Below are 20,452 nucleotides of genomic sequence, written 5' to 3'. Positions count from 1 at the left end.
AATTTTATCTATTTATTAAATTAATTTACAGACCTTCTCCCTTTCTTTTCAGCTATCCATATTATTTAATGGGGTAACGTTTAACATTGCACCCTGAATGCCCCATTGAAATGGATTGGCCATTGAATTAACCTGTACATTGAAGTACACCTGTGATGTGTTTGCAAATGTGCGCAGGCCGCTAATGGCCTGCGCACATTTGCAAACACATCACAGGTGTACCACAGGTGAACCACATATCAGACACACGCACATGCACATATGCATTTTCAGGTGCAGCTAGAACAGTTATTCCAGTGGGTAAGGACATGGGATGTTACCGGTCACTCCATATGTGTCATTGTTCTCCTTGTGGCACCCGCTGGGTCCAATTTACTAACTAAGTTCTATTGAAGATGGGGGTGACATTTAGGTGGAAATTTACTAAATAAAATTTGTAAAAAAATTGGTGTATTTGTATCCAGAAATACACTTATTTTTTACATTTACTATCCCGAAAATACGGCAAATTGATGTGCTATCAATACGAATACGAATTGCCGTATTTTCGGGATAGTAAATGTCAAAAATAAGTGTATTTCTGGATACAAATACACCTATTTTTTACAAATTTCCTTTACTAAATTTCCCCCTATTAATGTGATGCGATATTTTGCCAAAAACGGCTGTTTTCGCACTTTTTCCCAAAATTGTATAATTAATGAGATGTGAAATGCCGTGAAATCCAGATGTTTTTCCATCATAAAGTATACAAATCGTATATTTAATGAGATGCGAATTCGGGAAAATGTTACTAAAAATCACCACACATGCAGACCAGGTTCTGACAGGAGAATTTGACTGAACCATGCACAGATCATTGAGATCTGTGCATGGTTCTGTGTTAAACTACAGTGCTATAGAAGCTATTAGCATGGTCGGCTCTATGCATCTCCATGGAGATGCTTACAGCCAATCAGGACGAGACGCATAGAGCCAACCACGCTAACAGCCTCTATAGCGCTATAGAGGCTGTCAGCAGGCACTGAGAAACTGGCTCACCCCACTGTCAGTGTGGGGTGAGCCGGCAGTGTAGAAGGGAGTCAGCGCTGGACCCTGGTGCTGTAAGTATTGCCCCTTTCAGACCGCACTAAAAAAAGGTATTTTGCCAATTTTTAACCGTTTTAGAACGGTAATCTGTGCGGTCTGAAAGGTGCAGAGTGATTTTACCGTTTCCAAAAAACGGTTTTTGAAAACGTAAAAAAGCAGGGTCCTACCTGTTTCAGACCCTCTTTTTTTTGCGGTCTGAAATGGTATTTAGGACCCCACACTGGTCCCCCCCTCCCCTCGTACCTGGGCAGCTCTGCCCCCCCCCCACTAGTACCTGGGCAGCACAATCTAAACCCTCTGCTCCCCCTGGACCAAGGCAGCTCCCCCCGTACCTGGACAGCCAGCCGGTAATCCAGACAACATGTGTCCATGCCTCGCTGTAGACAGGGGAGCCGGGATCAGATGCTGCAGAGCAGGGGAGACGAGACCCCGGTCCAGGTGTGATGATACGGGCTGCAGGGGCTTTAGCCCTGGATGGGTGAAGCCTGCGTGGGACCTCTTTACTGGGGGGGCTCTGCATTCCCCCAGGTACCCCATCCAAGGCTGACCAGCCACAGTGCACATAGTATGGGGGTTTTATTGATTGGAGGAGGCTTTAGAGCCCCCCCCCCCCCAAGTCTTTCCCCGTCCCTGCAGACACGTATGGCAATACTACTGTAGTTAATACCATATCTGGCGCTTCTGTTCCAGACTCATTCATATACAGTACCCTCCCTTCCTCTTATCACTTACAGACAATTGATGCCAAGCCCATGCAGCGTTATTCTATAAATACAAAGTATAATTCCCAGTTAATTTACCAGATCCAGCTTAAGGTCATAAATCAGGCGGCTCGCGCTATCTTACTATTTTTAACTGACAGATTAAGTAATATCAGTTAATAATTATTTTCCCATGGAACCAGCCGCCCTCTTGGGATTGAGCAGAAATTCTATAGATCGTCCTCGTTTTAATTAGACAAACGTACTGTAAACACTATGAGAACTGTACTTCTTCTTCTTACACAGAGACCCTGACATCAGTGGTGTAAATAATACATCAGAGAAATGATATCAGAGCTGGCAACGTGCAAACGCATAAGGAAACATGATGATTCTATTGTATTGATCAACACATAAAGGAGGATGTTACACACAGTTACAATGTGCTAAAGGCACAGTGATCACAGAATGCAACTAATGCACCTGATACAGTATAAAGGGAACTGATACATCGGGGGGGGGGGGGGGGTATGGGGGCGATTCCCTGTTCTCTCAATGCATGGATCGGGACATCTGCAAAGCCCGACATGTTGGAAATTCACCTACACTTGCCAGTCAAGAGACAGGGGGGGGGGGGGGGGGGGGGTATTTACTAAGTTGGGAGTTCTATTTCACATGGGCAACCAGATTCTGTCTATTATCTTCTAGAAGGTGCTAAATAAATAAGTAGATTCAAATTGGTTGCCATAGCGACATGCCTTGTGAATTAGAACTCCCATCTTAGTAAGTTACTCCCAGTGAGTCTCCAATCCCTCCCCTCCAGATCATATACTACCGTATTGTCACTTATTTGTAATATTGCATTTACTGTATCACTGTTTTACTGTTACCATACCTCCCAACTGTCCCGCTTTTCGCAGGGTCCTGGTTTTTTGGGACGTTTTCGTGTCCCGCCCAGGGCCAGCAGTGTCCCGCGACAGGAGGCGTGGCAGTTGGGAGTCCCCCCTGTCACCCTTGAATAGACGTGTCTATTCTGCAGCCTGTGGGGCTGGGGACATAGCCAACAGCTCAGAGAGCGGCTAGTCATGCCCGCACGGCGGCAAAAATGGGCCACGGGAATAGGCCACGTCCCTGTGCCATCAGACCATGCCCCCAAAATTTCACTCTTCGTACATGACCGATGTTGGAAGGTATTATTGTGTATATACCCCGTACCTCTGTATATACCCCGTACCTCTGCATATACCCCGTACCTCTGCATATACCCCATACAGCGCTCACAACACTTTGTGGCACCTTTTAAATGAAGTAAAATAATATTCAGATCTGGTTACTGCAGGACTCGTCATTAGGAGTTACTGTGGGCCTGATTCAGATTGGCTTGCTAGGCAGCTTATATCTGCGTATACCCCTCCCCCCCCCCCCAGGCTCCCTAATCCTCAGGAGAAATCATTCAGTGGTCGAACCCTCATATGACTTCTCCTGTCATCGGTAATTAAAGTCAGTCTGAACTTATTATCTGCCGAAAAGGGGGCGGGCACTGACGTCAGTGGCCCACCTGTGTTCCCAAGACTTTTTATGGGGACCAATAATCAAGAAAAATGCTGGGCTCTCCCCCTTGCCCCCCTTCCACCCCTGACCATGCAAATGCCTCGACGTGTGTGATACCCCCCACCATCAGGATGGGGCTGAATTCCACTACGTCCGATCAAGCCTGAATCAGCTGCATGTTCCATTGAACCACCATAGGACGATCCATCTTATATTTTTGATAAAGCTGCAGACAGCAGTGAAACGCGTCAGTGGCCCCACACAGCCCAGGATCCCCATTGTGGACCACTAACTCCCTGTGGAATACTTAGACTTTTTATTCCATTGCTCCCTCCTACCACCTCACCACCACTGGTGAAACCCGATTTACCATCTGCCTGGCGGAGTTCTCCCCCCTGGCCGCTCCGAGTGTGCTATTTCCCTCAAAGGTTACCCAGCCCCCACCTCCAGCTGTATCTGCAGCTCCATGTCCTAGTGAGGATTGGCAGAGGCAAATTTGTTGACTCCATCGGACTGGCGCGTGAAGAGTACTCACTCTTTTGCAGTTCCTCCACCTGCAGCGATTTTCGTACATTCCGCATCAACAGTGAGGATTACAATCAGGAGCATATCTTCATGGAGACATCCATCTTCCTATGGTAAAGTGCACTTACCCGTGACTGTACTCCACAAAAGACCCAGTACCAGTAAATCCGCAGAAATCAGTATTCAGGCAGGTGGTGGATGGCGCTCTTACAGTCGGGATTCTGACTGTCATTAGTCCAACATCGGAATCCTGATTGTTAAATTTCCAAAAGTCAGGATCCCGACTCACAGGGGCTATTCTCCCAGGGAGAGCAGAACCTGTGGTGAGTGCAGCGAGGCATCCAACTGCCTGAGCACCCTAACACACCCCATTCAGGCCATCAGATGTTTATCCCATCGCCTACTGGTCTGGTCTTTAGCCGCCATACTCCATCTGTGATAAACTACACCCACGTCCAGTTTAGTAACTTTTTGTTGGCTCTTCTCCATGTGAGCAGTGCTGGCTTAATGGGCAGTTGCCAGGGGCCCAGGGATTCTAGGGGCCCACCCCATGTGATTTATTGCATGTAATCCCATTCCCGGGGAAATATCGCAGCGATATTTGCTGGGTGGTGGGGCGGGACTCGCTGCGGAATTTGATAACATTTTAAAAAGACTGGCGGGACGCTGATTGGCTGCGAGAATTTGGATCCCCGCTGCCTGGACGCAGTGGGGGGGACGGGGGAGGGCAGCGAATTATTTTGCCCAGGGGCCTGTCCTGCTGTTAAGACAGCCCCCCCTGTAATGCAGCAAAAACCATCTAAACTACTGTGCAAAACATGCTGTTTTGGTGCCAAATAGCCACACACATTGCCGCAAGCTGAAACGTGTACGTCCGCGGCTATTTGCGCATAAATGGAGCAATAACTGAATTGCCCCTAATTAGGATGGTACAATTCGCTCTACTGAATAATACTCTGAAACCTTAACATACGATATCTGGCATTTTCCACAATGCCAGACAAATGTGCTGCCAGAAGTAGAGTAAAAGGTGCTGTATACATATCTGTATAACACCGTTATCTGGGAATCATCCAGGGTTTTATTCCATGTACAAAGCCGCCTGTTATTTGTCTTCTCGCATCTCCCTCTGGAGTATGTACGTACAGTGGGTACTATCTGTTGGTACCTGACTTATTGGAATATTATGGCCTTGCCTCCTCCCATAGAGGACAGCAGCTGCGCAGGAGATGAAATATGTCCCCCTGAGCAGCTCTGCAAAGTGGCCAATGTCCTCTTTTGCAGCGGACCCTCCCACAAATCTGGGCCTGGAGAATTAATACATGCCTCCTCTTGGAACCTCTGCACATATGGGCACTGGTTCTGATTCGGATGCCTCCATGGCCAATATTCTGTGTGAGTGGGGCAACCTACTTACTTCCTTATAGGGATGGCAACTGAACAACTGATGGTTTATGGCAGATATAGAATAGTTTTGCCCCATGTTCTGAGTGGCCTACAGGTGAACCAGTCAGAGAAAATGGATATAGGTAAAACTATTATTGGTCATTTCATAGTATAACACCGTCGATGGCCAATTACACTATTGCCATTGATGGCAATGATGTCCATCCCTACTTCCTTATGCTAATGCAATAATCCTCCTATGGACTTGCACCCACGATGTGTGCAAATACCATAAACCCCACGCCTGCATGGCACGACCTAGCACAGACGTGGACTCGCACGCCCACGATACAGAACAGTTCTGCGCAACCACCTGGCCCCAGCAGTACCTGTCCTGCCCTTATACCCTGGGAGATGCATCATGCATCTTCCTGATTAACACCGCTGGCAGGAAGCTGCTAGAAGCATCCGCTATTTATTAAGTCTCGGCAGCTGCTTTAAGAAAAAAAATAGTCCTATTAAAATGATGGCCCCTTGCCTTTGATAAATAACCCCACATGTATTCCTGTGTTTAACTCTGCTTCTTCCCCCGCCAGAAGAGCTGGAAATGTCTGCAATAAAGCACAAGACAAATCTCCGATTCCTGCGCCTGCTGAATGAGAAGCATTAGACGCCTTTCATCCTTAATTCTGACGAGTCAGCTCTTTAGCTGCCCATTGCTCAGAATTTTGTACTCCTTGTAGTCTTTTGTAATTCCAGCTTCAGCTGTTACATCAGTGGGTCCCGGGTGAGGCTGCAACAGCTTAGCAAAAATAATAAGAAACGATAAAGGAATTACAATAGACTTTAACTGATGTGAGAACAAGGCAAGCGTCTCTGCCTCCAGGTGTTAAGCTGAATCAGTGATAAGTTATTAACTTATTAATGGGTTGAGAGAGGATGAGCTGATTTTTGTTGCAGAATCCCATGGGTTTGCTGGTGTCCTGTACGCCTTGATCTTCAGTTTAATTTTCCTAGCGCACAATGCTCTGGTTTGCATGCATACTGAGAATGTTCTGCATAAGAGATGTCGCCGCGGAAGAGCTCAGCAGGTCACTGGAAGCCAGCACATAAGAAGGAGAGTCGCTGTAAGTGGATGAGAGGCTTTGGATTAGAGAGAAAGTTTAAGGCTGATATATAATGCACGCTGCAGTGTTTTAAAGTGACGTGGCAAATAGCGTTGGCTGCTGGGTCCTGGCGTGACCCTGTTCTTAATTGCTTAAGACGCCTTTACGTGACTATTACACTGTGATACTGGCCAAATGGCACACTAAATCTTATTGATTAGCAATATAGTGTACTGCCATGCAGCTACGGCTCCTGCCGCACAGAACATTGCAACCGCCCATAAAAATGATGTTTCAGAACTGGATTTAGACCAAGTGGTCTAATGGTTTCACATTTCATATTCACCAGTCACATTGTACATCCCACACCACAACCACCCAAACCATTTGTACAGTCCATATAACTAGCTACAACCTTGTTATGAAACACCTATATAATTATATAAGACCCCCAGAGAGGTCTTCAGCTTAAAACAGCTGAACTTTGTTGGACACGCTCACTGATACTTAGGATGCCACCATACTCAGAACAGTTGGGCCTATATAAATAAGGGGTTATCACAGAAGTATAATAGCTGGAGCAGATGTGGACGCCATGTATTTAACTATAACCAGTGCGGACATGTGGGGATGATTGCCTTTTAACAGTAGAGAGACCAGCCCCTACTTAAACTAACTCAGTGCAACTCAGCAAGTGCACATAGCTTCACAGCATCCTGGGTGCTAAGTAACACGTGGGACCATCAGTTGCCACAGCAGTGGGAGGTCCTGGCAGCTAGGCAACCATCAGCCAAAACACATCCCGCCCTGTGACACTGCACAGCCTTCCAGCCACACTGCACACCCGCCCAGTCACTGTGCACATCCCACACAGTCACACTGCATACCCGCCCAGTCACTGTGCACATCCCACACAGCCACACTGCACACCCGCCCAGTCACTGTGCACATCCCACACAGCCACACTGCACACCCGCCCAGTCACTTTGCACATCCCACACAGTCACACTGCAGTCAGACACTGCACATCCCACACAGTCACTTGGCACATCCCACCCAGTCACACTGCATACCCCGCCCAGTCACAGTGGACACCCCGCATAGTCACGCTGCAAACCCCGCCCAGTCACTTTGCACACCCGCCCAGTCACTTTGCACATCCCACACAGTCACACTGCACTCCCCGCCCAGTCACACACTGCACATCCCACACAGTCACATGGCACATCCCACACAGTCACGCTGCACACCCCGCCCAGTCACACTGCATACCCCGCCCAGTCACACTGGACACCCCGCCCAGTCACGCTGCATACCCCGCCCAGTCACTTTGCATACCCCACCCAGTCACACTGCATACCCCGCCCAGTCACACTGGACACCCCGCCCAGTCATGCTGCACACTGCCCAGTCACACTGCATTCCCCTGCAGCCATTTCCACAAACAGCTCAGTCACGTTGCAGATTCTCTGAATTGTTTTATTGCACCAGAAGCCGGCTGTCCCTTATTATATATCAAGAGAAATGTGTATGTCAGCCAAGTGTCTCACATTTACGCACGTGAGTCTGATTCAAGGGAGAAAAAAACATCTATAGTTGCAATTTATTCCTTCCCACCAACTCTACAGACACAATGGGAAACTTGTATTCATTAATACCTGTCTAAACAAATGATACAGAGAACGCAGTACTTTATATTGTTCCATAAACAACAGCAGGAAAAGGAGGGATAGTGCATTTAGGGATACATGAAGGTGCATGATTGTGGCTGTAGGTGGGATGCTGGGGAAGTAGTGCCAGGGCAAATGTGAGATCTTCGGTGGCACTTATTACGTTTGTAATAATATTTTGTATCAAGCAACTGAAGGGGGTGCGAAACTATATGATCGAATGATTTCTTTCCCCTACAGTAATACAAGAAAGTAATACGAGAAAGTCGGCTCCTGATTGGCCTGCTAGGCGGCCAATAGAATTCAGTCTGAGGAGAGGCGCCGAATATGAAACATCAGCATCTCTCCTCAGCGCGATGCAGAGACAGCGCAGACAGCGGGGACCGGCGACAGCTGTGAAGATTACCTGGACTACGTCGGATCAAGAGAAGACTTCTTCAGCGCAGGACCAGGTGAGTAGGATTTCCTTCCACAGCTCCAACATGGATTTCTTCGGACCCGGACACCGCCATGGACCTGGAGGACGACACGGACCGTCGACATGGACCTGGAGGACGACGCAGACAGCCGACATGGACGACACAGGACATCAGGACCAGGGCTACCTACGGGATCAAGAAAGGTAAGTATCAGTATGTATGTGTTATGTATGTATTAAACTTTTATTTTTCACGTGTGTCAGTGTGTTTATTTAACTCTTTCTTTTACTGTGGCACTACAAGACCCAGCGGGCCCTTTAATGCCCCGCAGGCTGGGACTTGTGGTTCTCCAAGTCCCAGCTTGCGGGGGAGGCTTGCTAAGACTCATAGTTCACCAGTAAAAGATAATGGTTTTTATTCTATTTTTTACACCATACCATCAGCTCGATGCCCACCGCCCAGGGGCATCGAGGACAGCACCAGGCTTCAGCCTGGTCAGGTAAGTCCTGGAGGGGGGGACCCCTTTATTGGGGGGGTCCCCACTCCCCCAGGGCCCCTGGCCAGGCTGACTGGTCGGTAGGGTTAATGCTTTGGCCGGGGGGACTTGCATAAAAAGTCTCCCCCCGGCTGTGGCATTAGCCTGCTGGCTGGTTCTTAAAATACGAGGGACCCCTACTCATTTTGTCCCCCGTATTTTGGGAACCAGCCCCAGAGCAGGAGCCTGGGGCTGGTTGTTAAAAATCGGGGAACCCCTATTTGTCGGGTTCCCTGATTTTTAATTACCGGCTCCAGGCTCTGTCAGCCTGGTGCTGGTTTGGCTGTGGGGGGGACCCCACGCCGTTTTTTTTTAATTTATTTATTTATTTCATTTTTTTTTACACCTTGCAGCCTGCACGGATCTGACTGATCCGTGCAGACTGCCTACAAATAATTCGTATTAGCAGCCGTATATACGGCTGCTAATACGAATTCCTACGACATCGGTGGGTTACAAAGCAGTCGTATATGACTGCTTTGTAACTGATCCTCCGGAACACGACTTTGCATACGACTGAAACAGTCGTATGCGGTCGTAGGGAAAATACCAATACGAAAAACTAGGTTTTTCATATTGGTAAATTTCCCCCTAAATGTCTGGTACTATACCTGTACTGTATCTCGCTCCAATGTCCCCATAGTCGCTGCAGCTACTGTATAACTCCGTCCATCCAGAGATACCGTAAAAACTCAGAGATTTATATAAAAAAATGTATCTGTTTTTCATTAAAAATACCTTTAGGCTCCTGTTCAAATTAATTTCTTGTTGGCACGCAATACCTTAAGCGAGTGCATATTACACATTGGGGGTGATTCAACACCGCTTATTAACCAGCGGTCGTTCGCTGCTTAGCCAGAGGCTTAACTTCGTACACTACCCCACCGAACGCCCGTCCCCCCTGTCCAAAAAACGCTGGCAAGCCTCGTCCCTGCCGTTGTCCACCCCCGGCCCTCCCTCCCCACAACGAACGACCCGTGCTTGCGCATTCACAGATCCCCCACAATCAGAACAGGGCCATATTCGACCTGTTCCAAATGGTGTAGAATCCCCCCCATTATGTGTACCCAGAGAAGTCAGGTGTTATGGGACCCTCCCGTGCAGTTGGGGGGTTTCAGCTAGCAGGACCCATGCATGTACAGACAATAGAGGACATCGCTAACAACCCACAGGAGCACATAACGTTAATAATATATGGTGACATTCTATGGAATGCGATTTTGTTTTTTGTGCAAATTTTTCTCCAAAAAACGGCTAAATCGCATTTTTCCTTGAATTCGCATATTTAATATGATGTGAAAAGGTCCCTAAATCGCATATTTTTTGTGATAAGTCATGCGTACTGAAAGTGCGGTAAAAATTCATTGAGATCATTGAGATCTGTGCATGGTTCTGCGGTAAAAAATGTGTTTTTTTTTTTTTATTATTGCTTGGGGTCCCCCCTCCTGAGCATAACCAGCCCCGGGCTCATTGAGCCGGACCTGGTTCCAAAAATACGGGGGACAAAAAGTGTAGGGGTTCCCTGTATTTCTGAAACCAGCCCCGGACTCTTGGAGCGGTCCTGGTTCCAAAAATACGGGGGACAAAAAATCTGGGGGTCCCCCGTATTTTGAAACCAGCACCGGGCTCCAACAGCCCGCAGTGTCATGCCACAGCCGGGGGACACTTTTTACATAAGGTCCCCCGGCCGTACCATGAGCACCGTGGCTGGTCAGCCTTGGACGGGATACCTGGAGGAGTGGGGACCCCCCCAATAAAGGGGTCCCCCCCAAGGCTTAGAATGTCACCCATAGTGTGCACACGCTATATGATATGCACAAAAATATCGTTAACGATTGTCTTTATCATGCATATCGTTAAAGAAAATCATTGCACCTTTAATTAGCCCCAGGTGTATAACAAAATGCTGTCATGTGGAAGGCATGTGAGAGATTTACTGTAATTAGATACCACCTGACACATATCTGAGGGCTGCTCTCTGTGGGAGCGGGCAGCCAGCTTGGGGAAGCAGGGGGTGGGGCAGGCGTGACAGTGTGGGATGTGGCTAACGTTAGGAGGCTGTACAAGGGGTGTGGCAATAGCGACCAAGTCTTTGTCACCACGCCCCCACTGCACAATGGCGATATTACAGGCAATTTTAAAGCATTATCTGGTCCCCTTGGAAGGTGCATTTGTATTCTAAGTGGGTCACCGAGGGGGTGTTGCCCATCTTTCTGGGTGCCGTGAGGGGCACCACATATTTTGAGTCTCCCAGCAGGGTAGGCAAGTATTCTTAGTTGTGCAGAAAATTCTCCATAACATTTGTCTGTACCGCATAGAGGTGCGAGAAATGCTTCCCACCAAAAACCGCCACGTGACCCCTCCCCTTCTGCAGCCAGCGGCGGAAAGTAACTATTGTATTTATTTATTTATTTACTGCTTCTTATATAGAGCCGGCATATTTCGCTGTGTTTTACAACTGAAAAACAAAGCATCAATAAGACGAGACGGTATAATAACAGACAGACAGAGAGGTAGGAGGGCCCTGCTCGCCAGTTCACAGTCTATAGGGACCTTTATATCTGCAGATATGTCGCCAGCTTATGCATTTTTCAGGACAACGATACAGTATAACCTCTGAGACTTATTAGCTTGATGTTAAGATCATTGACTACAAATGTAGAATGTGATAAATGACTGTGGAATACACATAATCAGGAGCACAGATCAATGCGCTGATTAATGCGTCTGCCATTTCGGGTAGTTCTGTGCCCCTAAAAAGCAATAACTGTATTTACACTAGTGTGACCCTTTGGATGGAAACTCAGCGCCTGGGACCGGGCTCGCCCAGCCGTGACAACCTGGTAATTATCAGTCAATTCAAGAGCTTTGTGAGATCGGCTTCCAATCCCCACAAACAAGTGTGACGAGAGGCACAGAACAGAGATTTCACCTTTACTTATACATAATGCCAAGTGATACGGCGGCGGCCCAGGCGTGAGATAATACGGGAGATGCAGCTACTGGGAGTCAATCATAACTTGCCACTGTGGCTTTATGGATGGATAGATACTGTAGATAGATAGATAGATAGATAGATAGATAGATAGATAGATAGATAGATAGATAGATCTACAGTGTTTAGATAGACAAATAGTTCGGCATGGAGGGAGTATATAGCATGGCGGCATAGAGGGAGTATATAGCACGGCGGCATAGAGGGAGTATATAGCATGGCGGCATAGAGGGAGTATATAGCTTGGTGAGCATAGAGGGAGTATATAGCATGGCGGCATAGAGGGAGTATATAGCATGGCGGCATAGAGGGAGTATATAGCATGGCGGCATAGAGGGAGTATATAGCATGGCGGCATAGAGGGAGTATATAGCATGGCGGCATAGAGGGAGTATATAGTATGGCGGCATAGAGGGAGTATATAGCATGGCGGCATAGAGGGAGTATATAGCATGGCGGCATAGAGGGAGTATATAGCATGGCGGCATAGAGGGAGTATATAGCATGGCGGCATAGAGGGAGTATATAGCATGGTGGCATAGAGGGAGTATATAATATGGCGGCATAGAGGGAATATATAGCACGGCGAGCAACGCTTCCATACTGTGGGCAATTCTTCTCTCCAGATGAATGGTGAAGCCTGCTCACATCCAGGGGAGGGCAGCACAGTTCAAAACTCAAATAGGGGAAGCCACACCTACTGCCGCCAACTGCCATTCCAATCTGACTCACTGGCAGTGGGTGTGGCTTCCCTATTTGAATTTTGTACTGTGCTGCAGTCCAACCTCTGGAGCCGTCGCTGCTCAAGTCCATTGCCCAGCCAGGAGTGTGATCATTAATTGTGGAAAACCATATGCCACACAGTGATGCAGCGTGGTGATCCTGACTAACAGGATACCACACAGTGATCCGTCTCATAGGATGCCACACAGTGATCACATCTCACAGGCTGCCACACAGTGATCCCGTCTCACAGCATGCCACACAGTGATCCCGTCTCACAGGATACCACACAGTGATCCGTCTCACAGGATGACACACACTGATCCCATCTCACAGGCTGCCACACAGTGATCCCGTCTCACAGCATGCCACACAGTGATCCCGTCTCACAGGATACCACACAGTGATCCCGTCTCACAGGATGACACACACTGATCCCATCTCACAGGGTGCCACACAGTGATCCCGTCTCACAGCATGCCACACAGTGATCCCGTCTCACAGGATACCACACAGTGATCCCGTCTCACAGGGTGCCACACAGTGATCCCGTCTCACAGCATGCCACACAGTGATCCCGTCTCACAGGGTGCCACACAGTGATCCCGTCTCACAGCATGCCACACAGTGATCCCGTCTCACAGGGTGCCACACAGTGATCCCGTCTCACAGCATGCCACACAGTGATCCCGTCTCACAGGATACCACACAGTGATCCCGTCTCACAGGGTGCCACACAGTGATCCCGTCTCACAGCATGCCACACAGTGATCCCGTCTCACAGGGTGCCACACAGTGATCCCGTCTCACAGCATGCCACACAGTGATCCCATCTCACAGGGTGCCACACAGTGATCCCATCTAACAGGGTGCCACACAGTGATCCCGTCTCACAGGATACCACACAGTGATCCCGTCTCACAGGATGACACACAGTGATCCCGTCTCACAGGGTGCCACACAGTGATCCCGTCTCACAGCATGCCACACAGTGATCCCGTCTCACAGGATGCCACACACTGATCCCATCTCACAGGGTGCCACACAGTGATCCCGTCTAACAGCATGCCACACAGTGATCCCGTCTCACAGGATACCACACAGTGATCCCGTCTCACAGGGTGCCACACAGTGATCCCGTCTCACAGCATGCCACACAGTGATCCCGTCTCACAGGGTGCCACACAGTGATCCCGTCTCACAGCATGCCACACAGTGATCCCATCTCACAGGGTGCCACACAGTGATCCCGTCTAACAGGGTGCCACACAGTGATCCCGTCTCACAGGATACCACACAGTGATCCCGTCTCACAGGATGACACACAGTGATCCCGTCTCACAGGATACCACACAGTGATCCCGTCTCACAGCATGCCACACAGTGATCCCGTCTCACAGCATGCCACACAGTGATCCCGTCTCACAGCATGCCACACAGTGATCCCATCTCACAGGGTGCCACACAGTGATCCCGTCTAACAGGGTGCCACACAGTGATCCCGTCTCACAGGATACCACAGTGATCCCGTCTCACAGGATGACACACAGTGATCCCGTCTCACAGGATACCACACAGTGATCCCGTCTCACAGGCTGCCACACAGTGATCCCGTCTCACAGGATACCACACAGTGATCCCGTCTCACAGCGTGCCACACAGTGATCCCGTCTCACAGCAGGCCACACAGTGATCCCGTCTCACAGGGTGCCACACAGTGATCCCGTCTCACAGCATGCCACACAGTGATCCCATCTCACAGGGTGCCACACAGTGATCCCGTCTAACAGAGTGCCACACAGTGATCCCGTCTCACAGGATACCACACAGTGATCCCGTCTCACAGGATGACACACAGTGATCCCGTCTCACAGGATACCACACAGTGATCCCGTCTCACAGGCTGCCACACAGTGATCCCGTCTCACAGGATGACACACAGTGATGCTGTGTGGTGATCCTTTTTAGCAGGATACCACACAGTGATCCCGTCTCACAGGGTGCCACACAGTGATCCCGTCTCACAGCATGCCACACAGTGATCCCGTCTCACAGGGTGCCACACAGTGATCCCGTCTCACAGCATGCCACACAGTGATCCCGTCTCACAGGGTGCCACACAGTGATCCCGTCTCACAGCATGCCACACAGTGATCCCGTCTCACAGGATACCACACAGTGATCCCGTCTCACAGGGTGCCACACAGTGATCCCGTCTCACAGCATGCCACACAGTGATCCCGTCTCACAGGGTGCCACACAGTGATCCCGTCTCACAGCATGCCACACAGTGATCCCATCTCACAGGGTGCCACACAGTGATCCCATCTAACAGGGTGCCACACAGTGATCCCGTCTCACAGGATACCACACAGTGATCCCGTCTCACAGGATGACACACAGTGATCCCGTCTCACAGGGTGCCACACAGTGATCCCGTCTCACAGCATGCCACACAGTGATCCCGTCTCACAGGATGCCACACAGTGATCCCGTCTCACAGGATGACACACACTGATCCCATCTCACAGGGTGCCACACAGTGATCCCGTCTCACAGCATGCCACACAGTGATCCCGTCTCACAGGATACCACACAGTGATCCCGTCTCACAGGGTGCCACACAGTGATCCCGTCTCACAGCATGCCACACAGTGATCCCGTCTCACAGGGTGCCACACAGTGATCCCGTCTCACAGCATGCCACACAGTGATCCCATCTCACAGGGTGCCACACAGTGATCCCGTCTAACAGGGTGCCACACAGTGATCCCGTCTCACAGGATACCACACAGTGATCCCGTCTCACAGGATGACACACAGTGATCCCGTCTCACAGGATACCACACAGTGATCCCGTCTCACAGCATGCCACACAGTGATCCCGTCTCACAGGATGCCACACACTGATCCCATCTCACAGGGTGCCACACAGTGATCCCGTCTAACAGCATGCCACACAGTGATCCCGTCTCACAGGATACCACACAGTGATCCCGTCTCACAGGGTGCCACACAGTGATCCCGTCTCACAGCATGCCACACAGTGATCCCGTCTCACAGGGTGCCACACAGTGATCCCGTCTAACAGCATGCCACACAGTGATCCCATCTCACAGGGTGCCACACAGTGATCCCGTCTAACAGGGTGCCACACAGTGATCCCGTCTCACAGGATACCACACAGTGATCCCGTCTCACAGGTTGACACACAGTGATCCCGTCTCACAGGATACCACACAGTGATCCCGTCTCACAGCATGCCACACAGTGATCCCGTCTCACAGCATGCCACACAGTGATCCCGTCTCACAGCATGCCACACAGTGATCCCATCTCACAGGGTGCCACACAGTGATCCCGTCTAACAGGATACCACACAGTGATCCCGTCTCACAGCATGCCACACAGTGATCCCGACTCACAGGATGCCACACAGTGATCCCGTCTCACAGCATGCCACACAGTGATCCCATCTCACAGGGTGCCACACAGTGATCCCGTCTAACAGGGTGCCACACAGTGATCCCGTCTCACAGGATACCACAGTGATCCCGTCTCACAGGATGACACACAGTGATCCCGTCTCACAGGATACCACACAGTGATCCCGTCTCACAGCATGCCACACAGTGATCCCATCTCACAGGGTGCCACACAGTGATCCCGTCTAACAGAGTGCCACACAGTGATCCCGTCTCACAGGATACCACACAGTGATCCCGTCTCACAGGATGACACACAGTGATCCCGTCTCACAGGATACCACACAGTGATCCTGTCTCACAGGCTGCCACACAGTGATCCCGTCTCACAGGATGACACACAGTGATGCTGTGTGGTGATCCTTTTTAGCAGGATACCACACAGTGATCCCGTCTCACAGGGTGCCACACAGTGATCCCGTCTCACAGCATGCCACACAGTGATCCCGTCTCACAGGGTGCCACACAGTGATCCCGTCTCACAGCATGCCACACAGTGATCCCGTCTCACAGGGTGCCACACAGTGATCCCGTCTCACAGCATGCCACACAGTGATCCCGTCTCACAGGATACCACACAGTGATCCCGTCTCACAGGGTGCCACACAGTGATCCCGTCTCACAGCATGCCACACAGTGATCCCGTCTCACAGGGTGCCACACAGTGATCCCGTCTCACAGCATGCCACACAGTGATCCCATCTCACAGGGTGCCACACAGTGATCCCATCTAACAGGGTGCCACACAGTGATCCCGTCTCACAGGATACCACACAGTGATCCCGTCTCACAGGATGACACACAGTGATCCCGTCTCACAGGGTGCCACACAGTGATCCCGTCTCACAGCATGCCACACAGTGATCCCGTCTCACAGGATGCCACACAGTGATCCCGTCTCACAGGATGACACACACTGATCCCATCTCACAGGGTGCCACACAGTGATCCCGTCTCACAGCATGCCACACAGTGATCCCGTCTCACAGGATACCACACAGTGATCCCGTCTCACAGGGTGCCACACAGTGATCCCGTCTCACAGCATGCCACACAGTGATCCCGTCTCACAGGGTGCCACACAGTGATCCCGTCTCACAGCATGCCACACAGTGATCCCATCTCACAGGGTGCCACACAGTGATCCCGTCTAACAGGGTGCCACACAGTGATCCCGTCTCACAGGATACCACACAGTGATCCCGTCTCACAGGATGACACACAGTGATCCCGTCTCACAGGATACCACACAGTGATCCCGTCTCACAGCATGCCACACAGTGATCCCGTCTCACAGGATGCCACACAGTGATCCCGTCTCACAGCATGCCACACAGTGATCCCATCTCACAGGGTGCCACACAGTGATCCCGTCTAACAGGGTGCCACACAGTGATCCCGTCTCACAGGATACCACAGTGATCCCGTCTCACAGGATGACACACAGTGATCCCGTCTCACAGGATACCACACAGTGATCCCGTCTCACAGGCTGCCACACAGTGATCCCGTCTCACAGGATACCACACAGTGATCCCGTCTCACAGCGTGCCACACAGTGATCCCGTCTCACAGCAGGCCACACAGTGATCCCGTCTCACAGGGTGCCACACAGTGATCCCGTCTCACAGCATGCCACACAGTGATCCCATCTCACAGGGTGCCACACAGTGATCCCGTCTAACAGAGTGCCACACAGTGATCCCGTCTCACAGGATACCACACAGTGATCCCGTCTCACAGGATGACACACAGTGATCCCGTCTCACAGGATACCACACAGTGATCCCGTCTCACAGGCTGCCACACAGTGATCCCGTCTCACAGGATGACACACAGTGATGCTGCGTGGTGATCCTTTTTAGCAGGATACCACACAGTGATCCCGTCTCACAGGTTGCCACACAGTGATGCTGCGTGGTGATCCTTTTTAACAGGATACCACACAGTGATCCCGTCTCACAGGATACCACACAGTGATCCCGTCTCACAGGATGACACACAGTTATCCCGTCTCACAGGACTTTTATTACATTGTAAATTGAATGTGTTTTTTTATTATAACAAATAAGTCAGATAATCAATTATCACTATGCAATGTATTAAAACTGTATAGTGGGAGGGCTAAGAAAAACGCAAGCGTGACTAGGAAAATGCAGGCGTGCCTGCTGGGGTGGGGGGCGAGGCACACAAATTATACGGTTCCCCAGGTATGAATCTAGTGCCTGGACTGCTCTTTAGGCCTGTAGGGAAAAGTTGCAGGAAGGTGTATTTCCTTGGAACACTTTTAAGCGCTGGCACATTCACTTTTCTGACAGTCGCGTCTTATAATGTTATTAAACTGAGTGAGATCTTGAAGCATCTCATGCTAACTGGCTGGTAAATATTCCAATATACATGATTGTCTGTCCCTGGGCAGATTACAGGATTTCGCTAACAGTATTTGCGTGTCTTGACATTGCTGTTTTTATTATTCAATTGATTGACAAACGTGAAGCGACAGGGAAAGACTTCTCCCGTTACCGTTACTATATCTCATTTTTAACAGGGACCAAGGCAGATTACTAACTAAAGTGCAACAGGCTAGTGATGTCACCTGCAAGCTAGTGATGTCACCTGCAAGCTAGTGATGTCACCTGCAAGCTAGTGATGTCACCTGCAAGTATTTGTACCAATACATCTTAAGTACAGAAAAGCGCATGGAGCTGGGCAGCGCACGGACTGAGTATGGCACAATGGCCCTTATTCTAATCGGATCGGTACGGCCCGCGTGCGGCCGTACCGCCGATGTTTTTACTCTGCACATGCGCAGAGGTCAATCTGCGCATGTGCAGCCCCCTTCGCCGCAGACGGATTTCGTCCGCCGCAAAGGGGGCGTATAGGGGCGTGAGGGGCTTCATCCCCTCATTTCCCTATGTGTACGCCCCGCGTTTCATGGGCGTTCCCATGCAAACGCGGGGCGTATGCATGGTAATGAGGGCATGACGCAACTCATGGGGGCGGAAAGCTGACGTCGCCGGATGTCAGCTTTCAGCCCCCATACAAGCTCCCACACGGACGATTGTCCGTGTGGTCTCAGCTTGCGGGAGCTGCCGCGGCGTGCGGACCTGCCTTCGATGGTCGACGACCATCGAATGCAGGGGGCAGCTCCCACCATGGTGGAGGCGTACGCCTCCACCATTTTTATGCGGATCGCCAGCCGTCCGTGTACGGACGGCCGTGGCGATCCGTAGGGTGGGCGGGGATTGGTTTGTGCGGCCAGAGCCCCGTGTGCGGCTCTGGCCGCACCAACCAGAATAAGGGCCTATGACATAAGCACCTTTGTTGGATTGTTATGGATACACTCCCCCTAATGTCATTGCAAATAGGGATGCCAATCCTTTGGCATTTTTTTTTTATTCCAGGATTTGGGATTGAAAAATGCCCAGGATTGGCTTTCTTTAAAAAAAACAAAAAAACACCCTGTCCGCTGGGGCAAGTGGCGCAGCTGGAAGCAGGGTTGCAAAGGTGAGGGCTGCGCAGTGTGACCTCTGACCAAGTCACGCTGCACGAACCACACAGCTGGGAGAACAAGGGCAGCGGCGTCTGGGAGTGGTAACCGGTCGTTTGGTGCTAAGAAAAATGCAGGTGTGCCAGAAAAGACGCAGGCATGACCAAGGGTTTGTGCGCCAGGTCCATCCTCGATCAGTCTCGGACGACTCTGAGTTTGCGATCAGTGGTAACCAGAAGAAATATTGTCCGATGGTGAGCGTCTTACGAATGGAATTGAATATTCACTCGTCTGTGAAGTCTTCCCTAGCCGTACACATCTATTCGCTCAGCGAGCGCCTTAACGCGCAAGGCGGGTTTCACTGGAGCAGGGCGACATCTCCCTGATCAGTGGCCGCTGCTAATTCGCTCAGCAGTAATTAGGTCTGAATCAGGCCCTTAGTAACTGTATAGCAATGGAAGGGGTCTGCTGCTTAGCTCGGGTTAAGTAAACACATACTAGGTGTTGTAGTCCAGTCCCCGCATCATGTGAGACGTGTGCGATGCCCAGATCCCCATTACTGTACATTACTGACAAGGCAGCGCACATTTAACCCTTTGGTGGAGCGAGCTGCTGAGGTAATTGCCCTACATCAGAGGGGAAGTCAGACTTTTTACTACACTCACCAGCTTCCAAAAACATCTGTTCAATCCCCTAATCACCCTTATCCTGTAATAACCAAACACACTATATTGTTCCCAGTCCCAGTTGGCAGTATATATTGGAAATGCAGTAAGC

At 50.2% G+C, this 20,452-nt stretch overlaps 1 long non-coding RNA gene across 1 annotated transcript in view; it reads right to left on the bottom strand.

Annotated features, from left to right (window-relative positions):
• Positions 1-6,083: 6,083 nt before the first annotated feature.
• LOC146026926 (uncharacterized) overlaps positions 6,084-20,452 on the bottom strand; it is a 95,123-nt gene continuing 80,754 nt past the window's right edge. The window contains exons 2-3 of the long non-coding RNA XR_014454575.1: positions 8,435-8,633; positions 6,084-6,377 (exon numbers count right to left, since the gene is read on the bottom strand). This is a non-coding gene — a long non-coding RNA (uncharacterized LOC146026926). The remainder of the gene's footprint in view (positions 6,378-8,434; positions 8,634-20,452) is intronic.

This window comes from Crinia signifera, chromosome 8 (genome assembly GCF_055691185.1).
Source record: "Crinia signifera chromosome 8, ASM5569118v1, whole genome shotgun sequence".
Lineage (NCBI taxonomy): Eukaryota > Metazoa > Chordata > Amphibia > Anura > Myobatrachidae > Crinia > Crinia signifera.
The sequence above is the reverse complement of the archived record's forward strand: the minus strand, read 5'-3'. Positions and strand labels throughout refer to the sequence as shown.